This window comes from Symphalangus syndactylus, chromosome 8, assembly GCF_028878055.3.
Source record: "Symphalangus syndactylus isolate Jambi chromosome 8, NHGRI_mSymSyn1-v2.1_pri, whole genome shotgun sequence".
Taxonomy (NCBI): domain Eukaryota; kingdom Metazoa; phylum Chordata; class Mammalia; order Primates; family Hylobatidae; genus Symphalangus; species Symphalangus syndactylus.
This window is the reverse complement of record NC_072430.2, coordinates 34,014,018-34,041,560: the sequence shown is the minus strand read 5'-3', so window position 1 is coordinate 34,041,560 and position 27,543 is coordinate 34,014,018. Positions and strand designations below refer to the sequence as shown.

General features: G+C 36.1%; 1 long non-coding RNA gene across 1 annotated transcript in view; it reads left to right on the top strand.

Annotated features, from left to right (window-relative positions):
* LOC134737400 (uncharacterized) overlaps positions 1-25,806 on the top strand; it is an 82,506-nt gene extending 56,700 nt beyond the window's left edge. Inside the window, exon 3 of the long non-coding RNA XR_010122287.1 lies at positions 25,722-25,806. This is a non-coding gene — a long non-coding RNA (uncharacterized lncRNA). The remainder of the gene's footprint in view (positions 1-25,721) is intronic.
* Positions 25,807-27,543: the final 1,737 nt, after the last annotated feature.

The following is a 27,543-nucleotide window of genomic DNA, read 5'->3' as shown; positions in this document are numbered from 1 at the left end:
GCTGGGATTACAAGCGTGAGCCACCGCGCCTGGCCTAAAAGAAAATGGCAACACCTCCATACAGACATTTATAAACCACTACAAAAAAAAAAAATAGGTAAGAGTCCTAAGTAAATTGAAAGATATTCCAAGTTCTCAAGTTCTCGTATTGGGAACCCAATATTGAAAGATGCTAGTCCTCCTCAAATCATTTTATAGATTTCATGTGAGCCCAACTTTTTTTTTTTTTGAGATGGGGTCTTGCTCTGTTGCCCAGGCTGGAGTGCAGTGGCGTGATCTCGGCTCACTGCAAGCTCCGCCTCCCAGGTTCACACCATTCTCCTGCCTCAGCCTCCCGAGTAGCTGTGACTACAGGTGCCCACCACCACGCCTGGCTGTTTTTTGTATTTTTAGTAAACAAGTGGTTTCACCATGTTGGCCAGGATGGTCTTTATCTCCTGACCTCGTGATCCACCTGCCTCGGCCTCCCAAAGTGCTGGGATTACAGGCGTGAGCCACCACGCCCAGCCCATAAGCCCAACTTTTTAGAATTGTGTCAGCTTTTTTTTTCCTTTCTTTGGTGAGAATTGAGAGGCTTATTTTGAAATTGTTGTAAAACTTATTCTATGTGATAAGGAGCAAAGTTAGTATACACCCACTTTCACTAAGGAAGGGTTATATAAAGCATTTTATGTTACAGAGCTATATACCGATGAAAATAAAAAAAATCCTGTTACATGCAGTGACATAAATGAGCCTTGCACATATAATATTGAATGAAAAACATATTGTGTGAAAATTTGAATAAAAAGTATGTACTTTTTAATTTCATTCACATAACCTTGAAAAACTGGCAAAACTACTATATGATATCCGACATCAGGTTCAGGGTTATATTAAGGGTGCAGGAAGAGAACAACGATTAGGTCAGAGCATGACAGAAGTTTCTGGAATTAATACTATTCTAGTTCTTCAGGAATGGTACTGCATAATGCTGCTTGATAATGGCTCTCTCTCTCTCTCTTTCTCTCTCTCTCTCTCTATATATATATATGTTAATTTCATGATAACTAGATAATTTCTAATGTGTGCATTTTTTCTGTATGTGTTATACTTCAATTAAGAGCTCCATTATCTTGAAGTCTTCATTCATAAGTGAAAGTATAAATACCATTTAAGATGCAGTAAGCATGACTATATCTATGTCTCTATCTATTTGTCATCTATTTACACACATACTCAAAATGTATAGAGAAAAATATATACACAGAATTGTTTAAGAGTCAGCAGCTAAGGTGTGCTGATGATAGCTGATAGATAGATAGATAGATAGATAGATAGATAGATAGATAGATAGACTGCAAAGCCAGTGGAAGTGTGTTCTTCATGGGCTAAGTTCTGTGACTCTCTTTGTCCTTGATTTAGCACTCTTCCCTGCCAGGCTCCATAACCCAGGAACTGCAAGGCAAAGTTAGCAGTGAGAAAGGACTCACTTGCAACCCGAAGCCAGTGAATTTGAATGGCTCCACAGGTCATCAAATCATTAGGTCTTGGAGATGACAATCAGAAATATCTTTTATCTACATTGCATAATCAGAAACAAGACAAAAGTTTAATGAATACCAACCAGCAGGATCAGCCCCTCTAACTTCTTGGTCTCCATCACACCAGTTTTAAGTATGGGGCGTGAAACCTGTAGTACTAGCATTTCTGTTCATTAACCTTTGTTGTTACCGTTGTTACTGTGTTTATTTCAGGAAATTTGCTGTTCACTCATAGACTTGAGTGTCATGTCAGGGGTTTGAGTCAAGGTTTTGATTTCAGGAAGAGCGTTGATTTTACAGAGAAGAGAAGACACTTATAGAAAGTTGAAGTGAAAGAACCTGTTAAGGAAATAATTTTACTTCTCTCAAGATAAAGTCACAAAATTTTCAATAAAATTTACACCTGAATTACTCAGTAGATGAAGGCATATCTTATCTGAAACAGGTATTCCAGGTCCCTCCTGCTTTTTACATGAAGCTACAAGGTAAAAAGGAACAAAAATGGACACTGACTTATTCATGAATGAAGAGGCTCTGACTTCTCATCCTCATGCTTAACAACAAAGGAAAACACTGACAGACGTGGTAGTAATTCAATAGGTATCCAAAAGTAGGAGAATTGCGTGAAGCCTCTATTTCATCTCATCCTTTCCTGGTTGTCGTAACTGAAGGCAAAGAATCCAAACCCACCACTGGCGTATTTAGTGCACATTGATGGAATCTTAATATCCATACGCTGACTTTTTATCAAGTGAAGTGCTATTTTAATATATAATTGTAGGCTACTGGCTTTATTTATGTTGTTTCTAACCGATAAAAAAAATCTTCAACCACTATGGAAATTAAAATGTCAGAAACAGCTATTAGAGGTAGTAATAATATGTAGTCACATTTGATGCTCTCACTTAAGAGAGATTACTTATGAAGTGTATAAATTCTAAATCTCAACATATGTGAGAATAGCAGTAGCATGAATTATCTAATGCTCTTGTAATTAAGGGGATAAGCATTTTCAAGAAGATTATTACAGGCATACCTCAGAGACATAGCACATTTCCTTCTAGACCACTGAAATAAAGTGAATGTCACAATAAATTGAGTTACACAATTTTTTTGTTTCCAATTGCCTATAATATTCAGGTTCACAGGATACTGTAGTCTAGTAAGTATGCAATAGCATTATATCTAAAATGTACATAATTTAAAAATACTTTATTTCTAAAAATGTCAGCCATCATCTCCACCTTCAGCAAGTTGTTATTTTTTGTTGGTGGAGGGTCTTGCTTTGATATTGGTGGCTGCTTACTGATGGGGTGGTAGTTACTGACAGTTCAGATGGCTTTGGCAGTTTCTTAAAAGAAGACAACAATGAAGTTTGCCACATTGATTGGCTCCTCTTTTCATGAAAAATTCCTCTGTAGCATGCAATGCTGTTTGACAGCATTTCACTCACAGTAGAACTTATTTCAGAATTGGAGTCAATCCTCTCTAACCTTGCCATTGCCTTATCAATTGAGTTTATGTAATATTCTAAATCCTTTGTTGACATTTCAACAATGTTAATAGCATCTTCACCAGGAGTATATTCTTCTAAAGAGAACAGCTTCTTTGCTCAACCATAAGAAGAAATTCCTTATTCATTCAGGTTTTATCATGATATTACAGCAATTCAGCCACATTTTAATGCCCCACTTCTATTAATAATTCTAATTCTCTTGTTATTTCCACCACATCTGCAGTTACTGACTTCACTGAAGTCTTGAACCCCTCAAAGTCATTCATCACGGTTGGACTCACCTTCTTCCAAATTCTTGCTGATGTTGGTATATTTGCCCCCTCCCATGAGTCAAAAATGTTCTTAATGGCATCTAGAATGGTGCATTCTTTCTGGAAGTTTTCCAATTTGCTTTGCTCAGATTGATCAGAAAAGTCATCACTATTTACGGCAGCTATAGTCTTATAAAATGTGTTTTTAAAATAATAAGACTTGAAAGTCAAAATTAGTCCTTGATCCATGGGTTGTTAAAACTGTTGTTGTGTTAGAAAGGCATGTAAACACGTTAATATCCTTGTACCTCTCCATCAGAGCTCTTGGGTTGCCAAGTGTATTGTCAACGAGTAGTAGTTTATCAAAAGAAATCTTTGCTTTTGAGTAGGAAGTCTCAATTATAAGCTTAAAATATTCACAAACCATGGTGTAAAGGGATGATCAGTCATCTAGTCTTTGTTTTTCCATTAATAGAGCACAGATAGAATAGATATAGTATTATTCTTGAGGGCCCTAGGATTTTTGGAGTGGTAAATAAGCATTGGCTTCAATTTAAAGCCACCAGCTGTATTAGCCCCTAACAAGATAGTTAGCCTGTCCTTTGAAGCTTTGAAGCCAGGCATTGACGTCTCCTTTCTAGCTATGAAAGGTCTACATGTCCCCTTCTTCCAACAGAATCCTGTTTTGTCTGTATTGAAAATCTGTTTAGTGTGGCCATCTTCATCAAATATCTTATCTAGATATTCTGGTTAACTTGCTGCACTTCTCCACTAGCACTTGCTGCTTCACTTTGCACTTTTTTGCTTCTTTCCTTAAACCTTGTGAACTCATGAACTTCTGCTAGCTTCAAACTTTTCTTCTGCAGCCTCCTCACCCCTCTCAGCCTTCATAGAATTGAAGAGAGTTACAGTCTTGCCATGGATTACGCTTTGGCTTAAGAGAATGTTGTATCTGGTTAAATATTCTATACAGAGCAGTGAAACATTCTCATATCAGCAATCACACTGTTTTGCATTCTTAGCATTTGTGTGCTCACTAAAGTAGCACTTTTAATTTCCCTCAAAAACTTTTTCTTTGCACTCTCACATTGGCCGTTTGGCACAAGAGGCCTAACTTCTGGCCTATTTTGGCTTTCAACAGTTCCTTCCTCACTAAGCTTAATCATTTCTCTCTTTGTATTTAAAGTGAATCCCAGTACTGAGTATACACCCAAAGTATTATAGATCATTCTACTATAAAGACACATGCACATGTATGTTCATTGTGGTACTATTACAATGGCAAAGACCTAGAAGCAACCCAAATTTCCATCAATAATAGACTGAATAAAGAAAATGTGGCACATATACACCATGGAATACTAAGTGGCCATAAAAAAGGATGAGTTTATGTCATTTGCAGGGACATGGATGCAGCTGGAAACCATCATTCTCAACAAAGGAACACAAGAAGAGAAAACCAAACACCGCATGTTCTCATTCATAAGTGGAAGTTGAACAATGAGAACACATGGACACAGGGAGGGGAACATCACACACTGGGGCCTATCGAGGGGTTGGGGGCTAGTGGAGGGATGACATTAGGAGAAATATCTAATGTGGTCATGGGTTGATGGGTGCAGCAAACCACCATGACACATGTATACCTATGTAACAAAACTGCATGTTCTGTACAAGTACCCCAGAACTTAAAGTATAATTAAAAAAAAAGAAAAGAAAAAATAATAAAGTGAATTTAACATGTGAACTGTTTACTTGAGCACCTAGAGGCTATTACAGGGTTATTATTGGCCTTGTTTCAATATTGTGGTATTTAAAGGAATAGGGAGATTTGAGAAAGGGAACATAAACAGGAGGAGGCTGGTTCATGGAGCAGTCAGAACACACAGCATTTCTTAAGTTCTCTGTCTTATTTGGGCATGGTTCCCAGGACTCCCAAGAAATTACAATAGTGACACTAAAGATCCCTGATCACAGGCCACTATAACAGATAGAATAATAATTTAAAAAGTGTGTCATATTATGAGAATTACCAAAATGTGACACAAAGACATGATGTGAGCATATAGTGTTGGCAAAATGATGCCAAGAGATTTGCTTGATGCAGGATTACCATAAACCTTCAATTTGCAAAAATAATTAAAAATTAAAAAATTAAAAAAGCATTCTATGATAAGTGTAGTAAAGTGCAATAAAATGAAGTATGCTTGCATTATTTTTAAATATTGGATTTTAAAAATAGTATGTATAAGAACAGAATCACACAGGTAAATTCGAAATATATTAATGGTAGAGCCTTACACTCATCCAGTGTTTGGCAAGGGTCAAGTATTTAGCCTATTAATTTTCAAAAATAAAATTAAAGCAATCTTTATATGTGTTGTTATTTACTTTGCTAGTGTTATAAGATTGATAATTAAGTTAATTGTACCTTAACATCTAGCTGATGAAAACTAGTATAACATGTTGTTTCACAGTAATGCATTTTCCCACTTAAAGTCTTGAAACTATCTTTTTTGGGGGGGTGGTGGTCTCACCCTGTCACCCAGGCTGGAATGCAGTGGTGATCATATCTCATTATATCCATGAACTCCTGGACTCAAGTGTTCCACCTGCATCAGCCTCCCGAGTAGCTGGGACTAGAGGCATGAGTTACCACACCCAGGAATATTTTTAGTTTTATAAGGGCAGGGTCTTGCTATGTGGCCCAGGCTAATCTTGAAGTCTTGGCCTCCAACAATTCTCCCACCTCAAACAATTCTCCCACCTTGGCCTCCCAAAGTCCTGGGATTGCAGGCATGAGCCACTAAGCCTATCCTTGAAATGATCTTTGGTTCCCACTAGAACTCACTCCTGAATAATACTTTATTGAAAAATCAGATTCTTTTGGATTTAAAATCTATTTCATTCTTAATGGAGTCACTATAGTTCAAAGCCTCTGATAATTATTAGAAAAAATACTAATTTCTTTCTTTTTAAATAGTTCTTCCTTTATCTGTGTAATTAGGTCACTCCACAAATAATAACTGAAATTTATTGGGAATTTATTGTATTCCAGAAATTAAAATGTTTATTGCAAACATTATTTACTCCACAATTACTTCAGAGTTGGATCTAAAATTACTCTTACTTTGTAATATTATTAACGTTGGCTTTAGAGAGGTTAAGAGATTAAGTATGCTTGAATCTAGGCCATTTGGCTTCAAAGAGCATAATCTTAATTCATGCTTTGCCTCTCCTTCTCCTCCTTCCTGCACAAGGTCCAATGGCTCACTACTGACTCCTTTCTGTTTCAATATTTATTTCATACAATTTAAAATAGATATAAAAATAGGACAATATAATAAACCCTCATATATCTATTACCAGCTGAAAACATTATCAACTCACAGCCAATCTGATTTCATATATTGCCCCACCCACTTATCTTCGTGTATGTTATTCTGAAGGAAACACTACATATTCCATTTCATCTGAAAATTATTCTGCATATCTTATGACACTACATGCAATAAATTCTTTTTTAACAATACCACCAAACCGTTAGGACAACAATTTCTTATATCAGAAGTTATAGAGTTAAGTTTTTTATTGTATTAGGATCCAAATAATGTCCTTAAATTGTAGTGGTTGATCTTGGTCTTCCCTCTTTCACTTGCAGATTCTCCTTACATAGCTTCTCTCTCTTATTTTCTCTCTCTCCTCTAATTTTTGTTAGTTATTTTTCAAATAATTTTTCAAACACGTTTTTAATTTTTTTTCAAATATATTCTCTCTCATTTTCTCCACTCTGGTGACTACAATTACATGTATGTTAGATAACCTGAAGTAGTCCCATTGCTAGCTGATGCCCTTCTAGTTTTTTTTTTTTTTTTTGAGACAGAGTCTAGCTGTCGCACAGGCTGGAGTGCAGTGGCACCATCTTGGCTCACTGCAGGCTCTGCCTCCCGGGTTCACGCCATTCTCCTGCCTCAGCCTCCAGAGTAGCTGGGACTACAGGCGCCCGCCACCTTGCCTGGCTAATTTTTCATATTTTTAGTAGAGACAGGGTTTCACCGTGTTAGTCAGGTTGGTCTCGATCTCTTGACCTCGTGATCCGCCCGCCTCGGCCTCCCAAAGTGCTGGGATTACAGGCGTGTGCCACCGCGCCCAGCCTGCCCTTCTAATTTTACTGAATTTTTGCTTTGCACTTTAGTTTGAGTTGCTGCTTTCAACATGTCTTCAAGCTCACTAATACTGATTTTGCAATGACAAATTCTTAATCCCATCATTGTATTTCTATTTCAGATTTTTTAATTTTAATTCACCTGGATTTTCTACAGTTTTTATTTGTGTCTTTGTTGTATCATCCATGTTTCTACTTTCATGATATCATAATTTTAGTTTATCATAACAACTATATTAATTCCTTGTCTGCTAATTCTAACATGTGTCAGTTGTGGATCAGTTTTAATTGGTTTATATTTCTCACTATGAATCAAATTTTTCTTCTTCTTTGGATTTTTTGTCATCTTTCATAAGTGCCAGATAATTTTGAATTTATCTTGCTGGGTGCTGGATATTTTGGTATTGCTACAATATCCTGATCACAGTTTCTCTAAAACAGTGTGTTCCTTTCAGTTCTGTTTTAAAAAACAGCTGGAACCAGAGCTGTGTTTAATTGAGGACTACTTTCCACTCTTCTGGGAAATAAGCAAAACCCTCTGAGTGCTCTACCCAAGGTCCTGTCAATCCTGAGGTTTTCTTGTCTGGCTGATGGGGACAGGCATTATTCCTGGCCCTGTGTGTCTCTGGGAATAGCTCTTCCTAATCCTTTCAGAAGGTCTTGCCATGCCATGAATTGTTTTCTTACATGCATGTACTGCTCAGGATTCTATTGAATACTCAAGTGGAATCCTCTGCAGATTTCCAGGTGATTTTAGAAATGTTCTCTTCTTCAGTATTCTGTCCTGTGAACTCTAGCTGCCTTGGTCTCTTAGTTTCCAAAGACCACGACAAAAATTGCCATAAATTTGGTGGCTTAAAATAACAGGTATTTATTTTCTCCTAGTCCTGGAATCCAGAAGTTCAAAATCAAAGTGTCCGTAGGGTTGGCTCCTTCTATAGGGTGTGAGGGGGAATCCACTCCATGCCTCCATCTTAGCTGCTTATCTCACTGCCTGTCAATCTTTGGCATTTTTTGACTTGTATCAATTGAAACTGACCCAGAACTGTCATATGCTAGAATTAGCATACAATGAATGAATACAATTATTATGATACAACTTAAGTTACTATATCATAAAATTAGAAACTTGGATGATATAATAAAGGCACAGATAAAAATTATAGAAAATCCAGGTGAATGGAAATTACAAAATCTCTGTCTTTGTTTTTATGCCATCTTCTTCCCTATGTTTCTGTGTGTTCTTTCCATCTCTTATAAGGAGACTTTCTCTGGACCTACACTAACCTAGTAAAATGTGATCTCAATTATTACCTTACTTGTGCAGAACCCCTCTTTCCAAATATGGTTACATGCAGAGGCTCTGGGAGAACATGTTTTCTGAGGAGACTATTCAATCAACTGTGGTTTCCCTGGGACTCTTAACCCTGTCTCCTGAGATCTCTGAAATCTGAGTTCCAAGGCCCTGTGCCTCAGCTTGGAAACTTTCACAAGGTAGTAAATTGGAGCTATTTCGGGGCTCACATTATTTGTTTCCTATTTCTTGGTAATCACTGTTCATCACTATCTGATGTTCACTATCCTGAATATTTTTTTTGTGATTTTTTGGTGGGGGAGGGTAAATACATTCCCTCTACTCCATGATATGATTTGGCTGTGTCCCCACAGCCATCATGAATTTTAGCTCCCATAATTCCCACATGTCATGGGAAGAACCCTGGGGGAGGTAACCGAATCGGGGGGGTCAGGTCTTTCCAATGCTGTTCTCGTGATGGTGAATAAGTCTCATAAGTCTCATGAGATTTGATGGTTTTATAAAGGGGGGTTCTCCTGCACATGCTGTCTTGTCTGCCACCAAGTTAAGACGTGACTTTGCTCCTCATTCACCTTCCACCACGATTGTGGGGCCTCCCCTGCCATGTGGAGCTGTGAATTCATTAAACCTCTTTTTCTTTATAAATTACCCCGTCTTGGGTATGTCTTTATTAGCAGCATGAAAATAGACAAATACATTTCATCTTGGCAAAAAAAAAAAAAAAAAAAAAAAAAAACAGGTTTTTGTTGCTGTTTTTTAGATTTAATTTATTTTGTAATTAGCAACATGACCATGTTATTTTAAGGTACCTGAATATTGTTCTGTGACTAAGTTCAGGTGATTTTTCTTAAATTTGGCTTTTTAAAAACCACTGGATATTGAAAACTCTGGTCTATTTTAATAGGAAAAGAATCTGTATCGGGAGGGGTATTAGTAGAGATGTGAAAGAGAAAGAAGAATCAGGAAGAGGAGAAAAGTAAGACAGAAAGAAATTTTGTGCCTTTAAGATGACAACAATGAGATAAATTGACAAATTGTATATGTATATGTACATATATTTTTAAACTATATTTTCCAAACAACAGCTATTTAACAGACTTACCTTCAACAATAGATGATTAAAAACAAAGTGGTACAAACTGAATTAATTCTATATTCCATATATAGTGTGTATAATATGGATACTACAGAGAGAGAGAGAGACAGAGAGAATGAAAGAGAGAGAGAAAGAGACAGAGAGAGAAAGAGAATATGCATCCAAACCAATTTTCCCACACATAGGTGCTGTGAGATGTTTAGAAAAATAGTATTTTATAATCTATCCCAGTTATGCTTTTCTCTTCCCAAACTGTCAAATGTGAGTTATATTCTTGTAACTTCCATATGTATGTAATTTAGCATAGATACTCCATTGCCATTCTTAATAGTGTCTACAAGGAGGTCCAGCTGTGAAGAATTCCCTTTGCTATTTTTTTCTTCAATTTTGAAAACATATTTTGGCTGTGACATTCATCAACAAAAAGTGCATTTATGCGTTGAAAAAAAATATTCCTAATGTTGAATAAATGTATCCATGTCTTCTAAAACTCTCAATTGTTTTCAGCGTATCCATCTGATCTTCAACATGTCTGACAAAAACAAGCAATGGGGAGAGGATTCTCTAGTTAATAAATGGTGCTGGGAGAACTGGCCAGCCATATGCAGAAAATTAAAACTAGACTCTTTATCTAACACCTCACACAAAAATTAACTCAAGATTGATTAAAGACTTAAATGAAAAACCCCTAACTATAAAAATCCTGGAAAAAAATCTAAGCAATGCCATTCAGGACACCGGCACGGGCAAAGATTTCATGACGAAAACACCAGAAGCAATTGAAACAAAAGCAAAAATTGACAAATGGGATCTAATTAAAGTAAAGCGCTTCTGCACAGCAAAAGAAACTATCATCAGAGTGAACAGGCAACCTACAGAATGGGAGAAAATGTTTGCAATCTATCCATCTGATAAAGGTTTAATATCCCAAATGTACAAGGAACTGAAATTTACAAAGAAAAACAACCCCATTAAAAAGTGGGCAAAGGACATGAACAGACACGTCTCAAAAGAAGACATTTATGCGGCCAAGAAACATATGATTAAAAAGCTCAACATCACTATCATCAGAGAAATGCAAATCAAAACCACAATGAGATACCATCTCAGTATCAGCCAGTCTGGATGGTGATTATTAAAACATCAAGGAACAGCAGATGCTGGCAAGGTTGGGAGGAAAAAGGAACACTTTTATTCTGTTCGTGGAAATGTAAATTAATTCAATCATTGTGGAAGACAGTGTAGAGATTCCTCAAAGACCTAGACCCAGAAATACCACTTGACCCAGCAATCCCAATACTGGGTATATACCCAAAGGAATAGAAATACTTCCACTATAAAGATACATGCTTGTGTATGTTCACTGCAGCACTATTCACAATAGCAAAGACATGGAATCAACCCAAATGCCCTTCAGTGATAGACTGGATAAAGAAAATGTAGTACATATACACCATGGAATACTATGCAGCCATAAAAAGGAATGAAATCTTGTCCTTTGCAGGGATATGGATGAAGTCGGAGGCCATTATCCTCAATGAACTAATGCAGGATAAGAAAACCAAACATCGCATGTCCTCACTTATAAATGGGGGCTGAAAAATGAGAATCCATGGACACATGGTTTTGGGAACAATACACACTGGGGCCTGTCAGGGGGTGGGGAAGGGGCGGAAAAGCACTAAGAAGAATAGTAAATGGATGCTGGGCTTAATCCCTAGGTGATGGGATGATCTGTGCAGCAAACCGCCATGGCACACGTTTATCTGTGTAACAAATCTGCATATCCTGCACATGTACCCTAGAACTTACAAATGTAAGTTGATAAAATAAAATGTAAAAATGTGGTGTATACAAAAAATGATTAAAGCACCATATTCACTGGTTTCTAAGACAAAAATTATCTTCGAAAATATCAAAAGAATTAACCTATAGGTTACAATATACTTCTGCCCTAACCTGTTCTGGTAGACACAGGTTTGTTGTTTATAATGAATGTAAACTTATCATGTTACCTCCAAAATTTTGAGACATAGCATAAGCACCATTTCACTGTTCATTGATGAGAATAGTACACTTTTTATCTTAAAAGTCTCTTCCTGTGTTATTTACCCAGTATGGTCTCACTGTACCATATGCAGAAATCATCATTAAATTTATCATTATATTATTAAATCAATGTTTATGATATTCTCTGTGGTTTTGTACCCTATTGCTCAGATTATGTCATTTGATGACAGGGTCCATGTTATACTTGTGGTATGTGTCCTTACCACCTAGAAGATACATAATAAATATGTTAAATACTAAATGAACACTTAATTCAGACTCTTATTGTGATTACTTTTCAATTCAATCTGTTCACTCTGTCACATAAACTCTTTCTATGGTCACATTGCATAAGGAAATATAGGACATTGAGTCATGAATAAATATAATTTTTAATGTTTTAGCAATACAACCACAGTTTTTATTCTTAGAGAATAGGAATCAAGCAAAGGAAATGTATCACTTTATATGTCTATTTCTGCTATTGATGCTGTAGAGAACATCTTCAGGTAGAAAAAAATACAGAAAAAAATTTCAGATTATTGCCTGGAAATAACTTCTTAATTGTGTGTATGCATTTCTTAATGAATAAATTATAAGTTTATGAAATCTAAAGGAATATTTTAAATAGCATTTTTACTTTCTGAATAAAAGTGTGTATAAAGTCCTGAGAAAACATGTTACTTCTCCAGAAATATGTCCTGTAATTCAACAGTAATGTCACTCAATGTTTTTAACATAGCAGGCTTTGTCTCTTTAATACAGAGTCAAGAACACACCTTTACTGTCTCCCACTCAGATTATTCTCTTCTTTATAGTATCAGAAATCATGAAAACACATTTCCAAGATAACGGAATTACAATTGAGGTATTAGAAATAGGGCCTGAACTTTGAGGAAAACGTGGTAATGACAGTAGAAAAAGACAATTTCTCTATTTCAGTTCATGTGTAGAAGCAAAATTTTCTGTTCTCTCCTTCAATAAAATAAAACAAAACAAAAATGACAAGCACAGGCATTCCAATTTCTAAATTCATGGACGAGAACACTAACATAAAATATTTATTCCCATCTAAGTGTAAAGAACTTCAGTTGAATCTGTGAGTCAGAAAGAATGTTTGCAATAACTTAATAGGGGAGTAGAGTCTGCAAAAGAAGTGCAAAAAGAATCTCACTCATGAGGTGCAAATGTTTTTCCCCTTTATTAACTAAAGGCATTTTGACTAAAAGAGTATTGAATAATGGTTTTCTGTAAAAATATCTATGCGTACATGAGCACCAATTCCACTTGGTCTTTGAACATTAAGAAATTTACCCTATTTCCTATTAGAATGCAAAGTTCCATGCAAGATTAATACACATCATAAAATTGAAGCCTTAGAATAGGATCACAGAATCTAATTATAAACCTTACTTTGTATAATTCTTATTTCAGATAAAATTATGCTTTTTAATCCAGAATGTGATGGGGGACAATTGCATGTTAATCCTACATTGCTCTGTTCCATTGTAGAAAACCTTGAAAAGTTCAAATGACTTTTGTAATGAGAGATTGGGAAATCTGGATTTTATCACAAATATTTATTGCATGCAAAAGACACTACAACATTAAATTGCACTATTTTATAATATATTTAGGTAAAACCAAAATAATATATTTTACCTAAGTAACATATATAGGTAAAAGTATTAAAACGAATACTTTTAAGTATTTGTTTGAGATTATATGTCTTTGGTTATGTAATCCTTTTCTTAATTCTCTGAGCTCTAACCTACACTTCTTTCTTATTCAGTAACTCCTATATTAATAATACACCCACCATAGTCCAAGGATACAATTGCATTTTTTATTCCCACATATTTTTCACTGTCACTTGCTAGTTTAAGGCAGATATATCAATGACACATTAACCAAGAGGGAACAGAACTGGTCAATATTTTTCATCCAGTTGGCAATAGAAAATCCAAAGCAAAAATTGCTTCCCAGAATATGGTAAGCTATATTACGCCATTCTATACTCTTATTATAGCACTGTGGCTATAAGCAGAATCTCTACAATCAGACTACCTAAAATCAGTTATCAACTGTGCCAATTAATGGCTCAATGAATGACCTTGGGTAACTTTACTTAACCCATCTATACCACAGTTTTCTCCTCACTAAAATGAGGATAACAATAGTAATCCTGCCATTATGTTGCATAAGAATTAAATATGTTAATATATTTATATATCTCAAACATTTAGTATAGTGATCTTTACGTAATAAGCTCCCAAAACGTCTTAGCTATTACTGGCTTGCCTTTGCTCTGGGCTGCCCCTGCTTTATGCATTATCCTACCTTGCACATTGTCAGTATCTTAATTGCTCAAGATCTGGGGACCTGGTTGTTTTATGTTTCTCTTTCCAATATCTAGATTTAACCAGATAACAGACACTTAGCAAATACACACTACAGACAAAACTAAATTTTATCTATCAACCTACAGTCACCTCTTCATGAAGCTACCTCATCCTATCAAGAAGATTTTATGACACTTCCTTTGTGCCTACCTTATTTTTCACATGCCTCTCTCATACTACTTTAAACATTTTATTATATATATTTTGTTTATTTATCTGTATATTAACTATCTATTTCTATGTAGCAAATTATGACACATTTAGGGGCTTAGATCTCTACAAATTTATCGGTTTCCAGCTTATGTGTGTCAGGAGTCCAGTTATATTAATAGATTAACTGAGTCCTATTCAGCATCCCACAGTGCTGAAATCAAGGTGTTAACTGTGGCTACCATCCCATCTAAGGCTTAGTGTCTTCTTCCAGCTCATAGGTTTTTGGCAGAATGTATTTCCATGCCATTACATGGCTGAGGTCCCACTTTCTTCCTGGTTCTTGGTCAAAGACATCTCAGTTTTTAGAGTTCAGCCTCAGGTCCTTGTCTCCTGACCTCCTCCTCTCACAACATGGCAGTTTGTTTCTTAAAGACCAGCAGAAAAGTGTTTGCTGCTGCTTCTTGTCTTCTTTAAGGGCTCAAATAATTAGGTCAGGCCCACCCATGATGAACTCCCCTGTGATTAACTCATAGTTCATTAAAGGACTTTATCATAGTTATGGGGGTGATTTCCCATTATATTCACAGGTCCAGCCTACATCAAGAGAGAGGATTATACAGGGTGTATAATCATATACATTTTAAAATTCTGTCTACAACAATTAGTTAGCACCCTGTGAATTAATGAAAAATAGGGGCACGTTCAAGTTCAGTCTTTCTCTGCATCACCATCACCTTGTAAAAGATCCAATCATTATTTGTTGAACAAAAAGAAAAAGAGAATAATTGAATGAATGACTATAAACCATACAGTAATGTGTGGATGCTAAAGATAACCATAAGATAGCATCTGGGTTGTGTGTGGTCAACATACATTGAAACATCTAATTTTGCCAAAATTTTAGACTTTAAGGTACTGGGAAAGGTAATCATTTTGAAATCACCAATCACTTCTTGATGATTTCAAGTGACTTGTCAGTACCCTATTTTTCCCACAAAATGAAAGCTAGTCAATATTTGTATGGCTTCTCTAAGTCAGTGTAATTTTTCAAACCCAGCCTCAACCTGCTATTGCTGTCTGAAAACCCATTTGGGTCTGAACTCACAATCTTTTTGATTGGGTATAGATCCCAGGATGCTCCACTAGTTGAATGATGTTTAGTTTAATTGGTTCAGAATGACTAGAGTATGAGACCTAGACATCTATAGATTTTGATAGGTTTACAGAAATAAATATTTAAACTGTTTCTCAGTGGATGTCCAATTGGAGCACAAATGAATGCAACTTTGTTGATATTTTATAGGATGGAAGGACAAATTGGATCACATACATGATGTGAACGTCTAATGTGTACCGGGAGTATAGGGCAAGTGACTGGAATGAAACCTAATAGTTTTTTTTATTTTTTAATTTTTTTTGAGACAGAGTTTCACTCTGTTGCTCAGGCTAGAGTGCAGTGGCGTGATCTTGACTCACTGCAAGTTCCACCTCCCGGGTTCACGCCATTCTCCTGCCTCAGCCTCCCGAGTAACTGGGACTACAGGTGCCCGCCACCACGCTCGGCTAACTTTTTGTATTTTAGTAGAGACGGGGTTTCACCGTGTTGCCCAGGCTGGTGGCGAACTCCTGAGCTCAGGCAATCCACCCTCCTCAGCCTCCCAGAGTGCTGGGATTACAGGCGTGAGCCACCGTGCCCGGCCTTTTTTGTATTTTTGGTAGAGACGGGGTTTCACCATGTTAGTCAGGATGGTCTCGAACTCCTGAGCTCAGGCAATCCACCCTCCTCAGCCTCCCAGAGTGCTGGGATTACAGGTGTGAGCCACTGTGCCCGGCCTTTTTTGTATTTTTGGTAGAGACGGGGTTTCACCATGTTAGCCAGGATGGCCTGGATCTCCTGACCTTGTGATCCACCCAGCTTGGCCTCCCAAAGTGCTGGGATTACAGGCATGAGCAACTGTGCCCGGCCAAAACCTAATAGTTTTAATGTTGCCTTAATTCAAAACAGTTGTTTTAAATGTTTCATTTCAAAATAGCTGGAATAGCATTTATACACAAGGAAGATGGAATATTTTAACTTCTCAGTTGTTCTAATGTTACTCAGGAGAGTTCAGCAAAATGAGAACACCCTTTTTAGTTTGCCCTCCTTCTCTCTGAGATATTTCTTTTGATCTAATTAATGGGTCATGGTCACCATTATTGTTTTATATTTTGAGGAACATTCTACATCTAAATAAAAGTGACAGAGACCAAACTAATTGAGAACAACGTTAAGAGAGGGAAAAAAAAAAACACAATAGTACTGTAACACAAATAAAAGAAAGGGCAATAGTTCTTGAAAGTGGTTTTTATTCCAGCTTTTACATAATTTTTCTGTATAATTGGCAATTAACCTTCATTACCCCTTAAGCCCTTTACTTTCACACTTTTTCCTCTCTGAATGAGGTAGACTGATTTTTTAAAAATGCCTCCATTTTCAGATCTTTAAATTTTGCCCAGTGAGAATAATTAGCATTTCCTCTGAAGAATATGCATTAGGGGTTCATTCATGCTAATTTGTATCCAGGAGAAGCCACTGCAGTAAAAATCAATTTACTAGGAGGGTATAGGTTGTATTGTGCTTTAAGCTCTTTCTCAGAAAGAATTTAAGGAGGGACAGCTATGAGGCTGCTGCAATAATTTCTAGAATTGTGAATATTTAAAAAGATCTAGATGCCTCATCTTCTTATCCATTTTTAGTTATTCAAAAATGTTTTCTATCAGTAAACTCAAAACTACTGAACAACAAAAAGTACATCAAAGTTTCTTTACATGCTTGTAACATTGTTTTATTTCTTAGGCCTTCCCTTGGAACCTTAGTCAGTCTGATTTAGAATAGATTTTTAAATAAGCTCAGGAGCTTGAAGGAGTAAGTTTTGGTTATTGCAATAATGAATACACAGGGTTAATCCAATTTCCAAGTGATTCTTGAAATGATTACTTAATCTGTATTTTTAAACTGCTTGGACAAACAGAAATACGATGGTTTGACATGAATGGTAACTCAGAGACCTCTTACTCATAATAAAGCTTGTGTTTGGTCTTTTTCTCCCCCTCTCTCTATTCTAGGATTTTTCATTACCAAAGCACTTTTGAACATGGACTGCATATTAGAATTACATTTTTACCATTTTTTTAATAATGCCCATGACTGGTCCTCATATCATATGAGTTGAATAAAAAATTCTGGAGACAAGATTCAGGTACTAGTAATTTTTTAAGAAAATGAAAAAAAATGTCCTGGAGGCTTCTAACTAAGAGCGGGTTTTATAGTCATTAAAATAAGGAACACAATTCTGATGTGAGTGCACACATAATTGAAATTCACCTTGTAATATGTATGTCCACTTTTAAGTAATACTTTAATCAAAAATAGTTACAAATTTAATAAAATACATCAACTCAGTGAATCTGGAAGACACTGGGAGAAAAAGACAAGATAAAGAGGATTTGTATGTTTGCAACCATTAAGAGTGAATCAAATCAAGAACAAAGTTGGGCTCAGCTCCTGAGCTATAAGAAACCTATTCAGTTTTATCCAAAAACTATGACCAAATTCACTGCAAAACACTGGATTCCAGAAAAAGTAGACATAGATCAGTACATGAGAAATATACCACTGAAGTTCATGGAGTATTTCCAAGCAGTTGGTTTTTAGAAAATCGTTTCCCAGATCCTCAGCTTCTAGGTGTACTCTCTCTTAAAACGTGTCTTCCAGAGAGTGTCATTGACACTTCACTGCTTCTCCCTTCTCACCTCTTCTCTCATTTTATAAAGGGCAGTCATTCTCTCACTCACAGTGCATTGACTTAAAGTGTAAAATACTGAATGCCAAAAAAGGAAAAAAAAAAAGTGCTGTTGAAGAATGCAGTGCTCATGAGTGAGATTCCCTGAAAGCAAAGCAAGGAGAGATTCCATAAGAAATAGTAAATTGTCTTACACAATGAACATATTTATGGCAAGCTTATGCCTAGTTTTCTCTCTTCTGTCTATCTCTCTATTCTTCACATTTTTATTTTAAATATAAGATGATTGTCAAATAGAATTGTATTAACTCTTTAGTTTAATTAGATCCCATTTGTCAATTTTGGCTTTTGTTGCTATTGCTTTTGGTGTTTTAGACATGAAGTCCTTGCCCAGGCCTATGTCCTGAATGGTATTGCCTAGGTTTTCTTCTAGGGTTTTTATGGTTTTAGGTCTAACAGGTAAGTCTTTAATCCATCTTGAATTAATTTTTGTATAAAGTGTAAGGAAGGGATCCAGTTTCAGCTTTCTACATATGGCTAGCCAGTTTTCCCAGAACCATTTATTAAACAGGGAATCCTTTTCCCATTGCTAGTTTTTGTCAGGTTTGTCAAAGATCAGATAGTTGTAGATATGCGGCATTATTTCTGAGGGCTATGTTCTGTTCCATTGATCTATGTCTCTGTTTTGGTACCAGTACCATGCTGTTTTGGTTACTGTAGCCTTGTAGTATAGCTTGAAGTCAGGTAGCGTGATGCCTCCAGCTTTGTTCTTTTGGCTTAGGATTGACTTGGCGATGCGGGCTCTTTTTTGGTTCCATATGAACTTTAAAGTAGTTTTATCCAATTCTGTGAAGAAAGTCATTGGTAGCTTGATGGGGATGGCATTGAATCTATAAATTACCTTGGGCAGTATGGCCATTTTCACGATATTGATTCTTCCAACCCATGAGCATGGAATGTTCTTCCATTTGTTTGTATCCTCTTTTATTTCATCGAGCAGTGGTTTGTAGTTCTCCTTGAAGAGGTCCTTCACATCCCTTGTAAGTTGGATTCCTAGGTATTTTATTCTCTTTGAAGCAATTGTGAATGGGAGTTCACTCATGATTTGGCTCTCTGTTTGTCTGTGATTGGTGTACAAAAATGCTTGTGATTTTTGTACATTGATTTTGTATCCTGAGACTTTGCTGAAGTTGCTTATCAGCTTGAGGAGATTTTGGGCTGAGACAATGGGGTTTTCTAGATATATTAAACTAAAGAGCTTCTGCACAGCAAAAGAAACTACCATCAGAGCGAACAGGCAACCTACAAAATGGGAGAAAATTTTCGCAAGCTACTCATCTGACACAGGGCTAATATCCAGAATCTACAATGAACTCAAACAAATTTACAAGAAAAAAACAAACAACCCCATCAAAAAGTGGGCAAAGGACATGAACAGACACTTCTCAAAAGAAGACATTTATGCAGCCAAAAAACATATGAAAAAATGCTCATCATCACTGGCCATCAGAGAAATGCAAATCAAAACCACACTGAGATACCATCTCACACCAGTTAGAATGGCCATCATTAAAAAGTCAGGAAACAACAGGTGCTGGAGAGGATGTGGAGAAATAGGAACACTTTTACACTGTTGGTGGGACTGTAAACTAGTTCAGCCATTGTGGAAGTCAGTGTGGCGATTCCTCAGGGATCTAGAACTAGAAATACCATTTGACCCAGCCATCCCATTACTGGGTATATACCCAAAGGACTATAAATCATCCTACTATAAAGACACATGCAAACGTATGTTTGTTGCGGCACTATTCACAATAGCAAAGACTTGGAACCAACCCAAATGTCCAACAATGATAGACTGGATTAAGAAAATGTGGCACATATACACCATGGAATACTATGCAGCCATAAAAAATGATGAGTTCATGTCCTTTGTAGGGACATGGATGAAACTGGAAACCATCATTCTCAGTAAACTATTGCAAGGACAAAAAACCAACACCGCATGTTCTCACTCATAGGTGGGAATTGAACAATGAGAACACATGGACACAGGAAGGGGAACATCATACTCCGGGGACTGTTGTAGGGTGGGGGTAGCAGGGAGGGACAGCATTAGGAGATATACCTAATGCTAAATGATGAGTTAATGGGTGCAGCACACCAACATGGCACATGGATACATATGTAACAAACCTGCACATTGTGCACATGTACCCTAAAACTTAAAGTATAATAATAAAAAAAAAGAATTGTATTAACTCATTTATTTGAATTGGAAAATAAAACCATAGATCTTATTTCCTACAGTAAGTCTGATGTGGCTGAATGGTTCAACAATGACGGCTGACTTGCTGTTGGAATTATGTGGTGACAGACATTCTTTGTAAATTTAATTAACTATATAAGCCCCTTTAAATTTTGATGAAGATGTATAATTGACCCTGAATGTCACAGGGGTTAGGGACACCAACCTCCATGCAAAATTGTATAACTTGTGTCTCCCTAAAACTTAACTACTAATAACCTATTGTTTATTGGAAGCCTTATGGATAATATAAGCAGTTGATGACATATTTTCTGTTATGTGCAATATGTACTGTATTCTTACAATAAAGTAAGCTAGAAAAATGAAAATGTTATTAAGGCAATTACAAAAAAGAGAAAATGTAATTACTAGTCATTAAGTGGAGTGGATCATTGTAATGGTCTTCATCCTTGCCACCTTCACATTGAGGAGGCTGAGAAGGAAGAAGAGAAGGGGTCAATGATGACGTCTTAGGGGTGGCAGAGGTGAAAAAAAATCTGTCTCTAAGGGAACCCATGCAATTGAAACACATGTTGTTCAAAGGTTAACTGTATATTAATTACACATATATGTACAATTGATGAGAAATTACATAGTTTATTAATAATAATCTATGCCAATCTAAAAATGTACTAGGGAATGCATAGTTCTGCAAAAAATGTTTGAAAAACACTTATTTGGCTCATGCTTCCTTATGGGACTAATTGAGATGGAATTTTGTGGGTGTTAATAAAACATAAAAAGTAAATTCTGAAAGGATGAACTTTATTTAAAAATGAAAGAGATTTTTGAGCCTTTAACTGGCTGGAGAATTGTATGTAGGTTGTGGCTGACCTGACATGGACAGAGGCAGTGAAAATTAATGAATGAATGCGTTTAAGAATAAGCTTGTGTAATAGCAATTGAGGGAGAGCACTGCCTTGAGAGTGTCTTCTGTCATTTCCTGCCTCCATGCATAATAAGCCAACCCAAAGGGGCTATGATAGCTTGGAGGAGCTATAAAAATCCATCAAAGAAGATGTCTAACTTTCACCACTGTAGCATCATCTCAGGAATTACAGTTTCAAACTGCGTATCTCTATATATCTTGGGTCTGCCATAGGAATTTATCATTATATTAGACCCAAGGGCAGCTCCTCCTGCTCTAATAACATTCACGTTATTTAACTAATGGGACTGTTTAATACAGGTTTCTCAAAATGCAGCTTCCTTTGCCTATGCCTCCCACATATCCTCTCCTTTAGTTAATTTAGACAGTTGTTTAACCTTCTCAGCTTAGCAAATACAGTATTCAATAGGCTTAAATAAATTTATACATGGTGTATGTCTTTTTGTTTTTACCCTCTTCCTCTCCCCTCCTCCAATAAGCAGAACCCCAGCCTCTAGCAAATTCCTATCTCTCTTCCTCTCCAATAATTTCTATTAATTTTCAGGTGTCTCTCCACTGTGCTTAAAATACCTGACTCCTAATTCCACTATGTCAGTAAGACTCAGGGGTACTGTAATGCCACATCTGCTAGGTATCTCTTGCATCCATTGGACACCTCCAATTTGTTGTTCTTGGCTGTCATTTTTGCCTCGGAAGTGGCAGCCATGCCCAGCAAATGTTGGGCAGCATTAATGACCCAGTCCCAGCAGGACAACACGGAAGCTTCCACTGGTATTCTGCTTCTATCAGGGACTGCTACCTTTTGCTCAACATTCCTGCACTGAAGATCATTAAGAGCTAGTGCTTGGAGTTTGCTCATAAGCTGGGCAATTTTTTCTCTTCTCTTTTATATTCAAACATTTAGAACTACTTCCCATCTGCATAATTTTAGATAAGCAATACTTTGCTTGTGTTTACTTTCTTCTCCTTTCCATGGACTGTGGAGCTGAGCCAAGATACAAATTTGACCAACAAACACCAAGCGTTATTCAGCATCATTTGTGCTTTCTAGTAGTTCTCAAGAATGAGTAATCTTGTTGTAGTTACCTTAGTCTTTCTTGTAAATTGCCTAACAGGTAAGGTTTGGTTGCCAGAAAACTCATAGGCACATACTTTTGAATCTCAGTGACAGACACAAATTAGGTACAGATTGAAAGCCTATGACAGTGATAAAGAATCTAGAATAATTCTGGTATATCGTGTAGGCTCCCCAAATTGACTCTTTCTTTACATCACCTCTCTACTGCATTTGCAAAAATATTTTAAGAAAAACACTCTCAAAATGAAGCACATATATGTCACCATTATTTCTAACATCAAACATCAAATGCAAACTGAATGTGCAACAGCAGAATGGTTAATTTTGGCAAGACAGATAACAAAATAATTGCATACTTAAAAATGATGTATAGTCATTTTTTTAATGGTGGGGAATCACATAGGCTAAAATTCTAAGCAGGAAACTGAATTATAAATTTGTTATGATGTCAAATGCGTATAAAGAAAAACCTGGTTAGAAACACATTTTAATTATTAAAATGGTTTTCTCTGGGTAGGGACATTTTGTATGTCTATTGTTATTTTCTTTGTAGGTGAGAATGTTTTCCAAAAATTACAGAAAATTGGTGTATTATTTTTATATTGGGGAATTAGTAGTTTTATTAAGCAGACACCCCTAAAGCAACCTATTTCCTGGTGTTCTCCAGAAGGAGGAATTTTTCTGATGCTAAGTACTTAAAAAGTCTTTCTTTGAGATATTCACTTTTTTGCCAGCCCTTTCCTGATGCCTGGTCTTAAGCTATCTGCAGGAAAAGTAGAGTGAATATATTATTTTAGAAGTTCTCATTCTTTTATATTTGGTTCATGCCTAATTTATGAAAGAAAGGAGCTTCTTTTCAGGCCCCTCAAAACACTTGCTTTGTCCAATAAGTTATTCTGCTGTAAGACTTGCTATTCCATTTCTCATAATTAGAGGTTTCCTTAGTTTCTACATAGCCTTTTATTATTTCTAAACAAATTTCCTTCAATGAGATGCACTATATTTTACAATCAGGGATTATTTAATTTAACCTTTTCTTTCTATGCTTATAATGACTGAAGAACATTCGAACTATCCAATAATTGCACCCACTTGGGGAAGGAAATTTCTTCTGATTTTGAAATCCGGCATCGGAATGTAATGCATTCTGTCTCTTACTCAATGAGTAATTGACAACTGTAGTTAGAGAAATACATGTTTCACTAATCCTAGTCAAATAGCAAAATTAAACTTGGCTGCCAAATATGATCAAGGAAAGTTTTCCTGCCCAAGATGTAATCAAAAACTCTTTGTTAGGCTACATGGATCTCTGCCCATCCTTACTTCCCAAGTGTACGTAAGCAAGTTTCTGCATCTTTTTCTTTTGTTTTAGTCTTTCCTTTAGAAAGTTACCTATTTGGCTGCACGTGGTGGCTCATGCCTGTAATCCTAGCACTTTGGGAGGCTGAGGCGAGTGGATCACCTGAGGTCAGGAGTTCAAGACCTGTCTGGCCAACATGGTGAAACCTCGTCTCTACTAAAAATACAAAAAACTTAGCCGGGTGTGGTGGTGCATGTTGGTAATCCCAGCTACTCGGGAGGCTGAAAATCGCTTGAATCCAGGAGGTGGAGGTTGCAGTGAGCCGAGATCCCGCCATTGCACTCCAAACTGGGCAACAAGAGTGAAACTCCATCTCTAAAGCTGTCAATTTCTGATACTTGGAAATAAACTAATTTGCTTCTAAGAAAACCACACTGTATAAAATGATCTTAGGTTAATAACAGAGTTTTTGTAGCCAATGTTCCAAAATGTTAAAACAGATTCACAAACCAAAATTACAAATGACATCAATTTCTGAATAATACTCCATAAGAAGCAATTATCATTTTATTATCAAACTGATGAAAATACGTTAGCCTATAGGTAAGCTGTGTTCAAATGATACTTATCTCAATTTATTTTAAAATAACTTTTTATAAAATAAATTTGTATTATAAATTAAAAAAAATTTACCCATGATATTATGGGATATATACACATAGATGGCGAAATGGTTTTAATAGTGAAGCAAATGAACATATCTATCATCTTAATTGAGTTCCTTCTTCTCCCTTTTTATTTTTAGTTGACATGTAATAATTGCACATATTTATAGTATACAGAATGGATACTTCACATTATCTTAATTTAAATTATAACACATTTTTGTTGCCTTGTAGAAGTTATTAGTATAGCAGGGAATGTAGAAAGAGACTAAGTGAATTCTATCAGATTTTAGAACTCAAGGTGCTTTTCTACATGAAGGAGTTGCCTACGACATACTAAGTAAAAATTGCATGAGACTGCCTAGGGAGAAAGGACAGAGTCAAAATACTAATGTGGAGTACAGTATGAATGTCATTTTCTAGCCCAACTATAGGAAATAGACTTCATTCTTCATAGAAATAAAGACACTTCTGGAAGAAATTTAAGATGTCATTATTCTTTAGAATCTATTTACAACTCAGAGATTCAGCATTATTGCTTTGAGACACAGGTGAATGATACAAGCCATTGATTGCTGAAAAGGGTGATTCTGTTCATTTATGTATGAGTTTCAGCAACACAGTGAACATGGAAAATAATCCTGTAGCATTTAAAGGGTTGGTATTGCAGTTTGGGTGGCACTGGGAATTGAACCTCAAGACAGGAAGGCAAATAGTATTTCCATGGAGATCAGCAATGAATTGTGTCCTCAGAAGAAAGAACATGGGCCAATGAAGTTGGCCATGAGCAAATGTAAGATAAGTCTCGACTTCTCAAAATGTTGGGTAAGGTTTCCTCCTCATGAACATTTGAAAGCTTGTGGTATTTGACATGATGACTTCATTTTTATTCTCAGATTCCTGAGGCTGATGGACATTAATTTTCTACAAATATTTGGTAAAAACTTGATCTGTTTTATCTTTACAGTCCTATAATGAATACATTATCATTCTCATGTTAATACAACTGAATTATATCTCAGGAAGATTAATACATTGCCCATTCTTATTCAGACAGCAGATGACAGAACTAAGGTATTTTAATTGTAGATCATGGATGTTTTCACTGAACATAGTGGATCATTGCTTAAAAGCTTCATCCGTTTGACAGATAAGAATGTTATGTCTTCAAATGCTAGGTTTATCTCTAGGATTAATTCAAGTCTGTCCCCCTTTTTTGCATGAATCAGCTCTTCATTCTTCCTGAAAGAAATAGCAACAATGGTTTTAAACAGGCAAATGAAACATTTACATATCTTCAAGGTCAAACCAAGCAACAAATTTAACAGAGGTAGGTAAAGAATTACAAATGCAGTTTAGATCAAGCATAACACTCATGCCAGTCATTCCTGATTTCCACTGTGTCGTAGGCATACCACAAGAATATTTTCACCATTCATTTATTGGTCTATTTGCTTTTCTATCAGTATACAGTAATAGTTTGTTTATTTGCTCATCTCTTTCACTAGACTATATGCTCCTGAAGGGTAGGTACTATGTTTGTTAAGCCCACCATTGCATCAGAATCATCTCTTAGATTTTGTGACACATAGTAAAAGCTTAATACTTATCACTGATTAAATGAAGCAAAATGTCTACTTGATAATGGTGGATAAGCTTTTTGATGTGCTACTTAATTCAGTTTGCCAGTATTTTCTTGAAGATTTTTGCATCGATATTCACCAGGGATATCAGCCTGAAGTTATTTTTTTTGTTGTGTCTCTGCCAAATTTCGATGTCAAGATGATGCTGGCCTCATAGAATGAGTTAGAAAATAGTTCTCTTCTTCGACTTTTTGAAATAGTTTCAGTAGAAATAGGAACAGCTCTTCTTTGTACATCTGGAAGAATTCAGCTGTGAATCCTCTGGTCCTAGGCATTTTTTGGTTCATAGGCTATTCATTACTGATTCAATTTTGGAATTAATTATGGTCTGTTCCAGGACTCAGTTTCTTCTTCGCTCAGTCTTGGGAGGGAGTTTGTGTCCAGGAATGTATCCATTTCTTCTAGATTTTCTAATTCATGTGCATAGAGCTGTTCATATTCTCTGATGGCAATTTGTATTTCTGTGGGGTCAGTGGTCATTTCTAATTGTATTTTAATTTGTTGTTTCTAGTTGTGTTTATTTGGATGCTCTCTCCTTTCTTTTTTATTCATCTAGCTAGCAGTCTATTAATTTTTTTCAAAAACACAACTCCTGAAATGTTTTATCTTTTGAATGTTCGTTTTGAATTTGAATTTCCTTCCATTAATCTCTGATTTTGGTTATTTCTTGTCTTTTACCTTGGGGTTGGTTTGCTCTGAGTTCTCCAGTTCTTTCAGTTGTGAGGTTAGGTTATTAGATTTAGATCTTTTAAATTTTTTGACGTGGGCATTTAATGCTATAAATTTTCTTCTTAACATTGTCTTAGATACGTATCTAAGATACATATCAGAGATTCTGGTATGTTGTGTTTTTGTTCTCATTAGTTTCAAATAACTTCTTGATTTCTGCCTTAATTTAATTATTTGCTGACCAGAGCAATCAGGCAAGAGAAATAAATAAAGGGCATCCAAATAGGAAGACAGGAAGTCAAACTATCCCTGTTTGCAAATGACCTGATTCTATATCTAGAAAACTCCATAGTCTCAGCCTAAAAGCTCCTTAAGCTGATAAACAACTCCAGTGCAGTCTCAGGATACAAAATCAATGTATAGAAATCACTAGCATTCCTATACAGTCACAACAGGAACAGGAGAGGGACACAATCCCATTCACAATTGCCACATAAAGAATAAAATACCTAGAAATACAGCCAACCAGGGAGGCGAAAGACCTCCACAAGGAGAATTACAAAACACTGCTTAAAGAAACCAGAGATGACACAAACAAATGGAAAAATATTCCAAATCAATATTGTTAAAATGGCCATACTTCCCAAAGCAATTTATAGATTGAATGCTATTCCTATCAAACTATCAATGACATTCTTCACAGAACTTGAAAAAGCCATTTAGAAATACATATAGAACC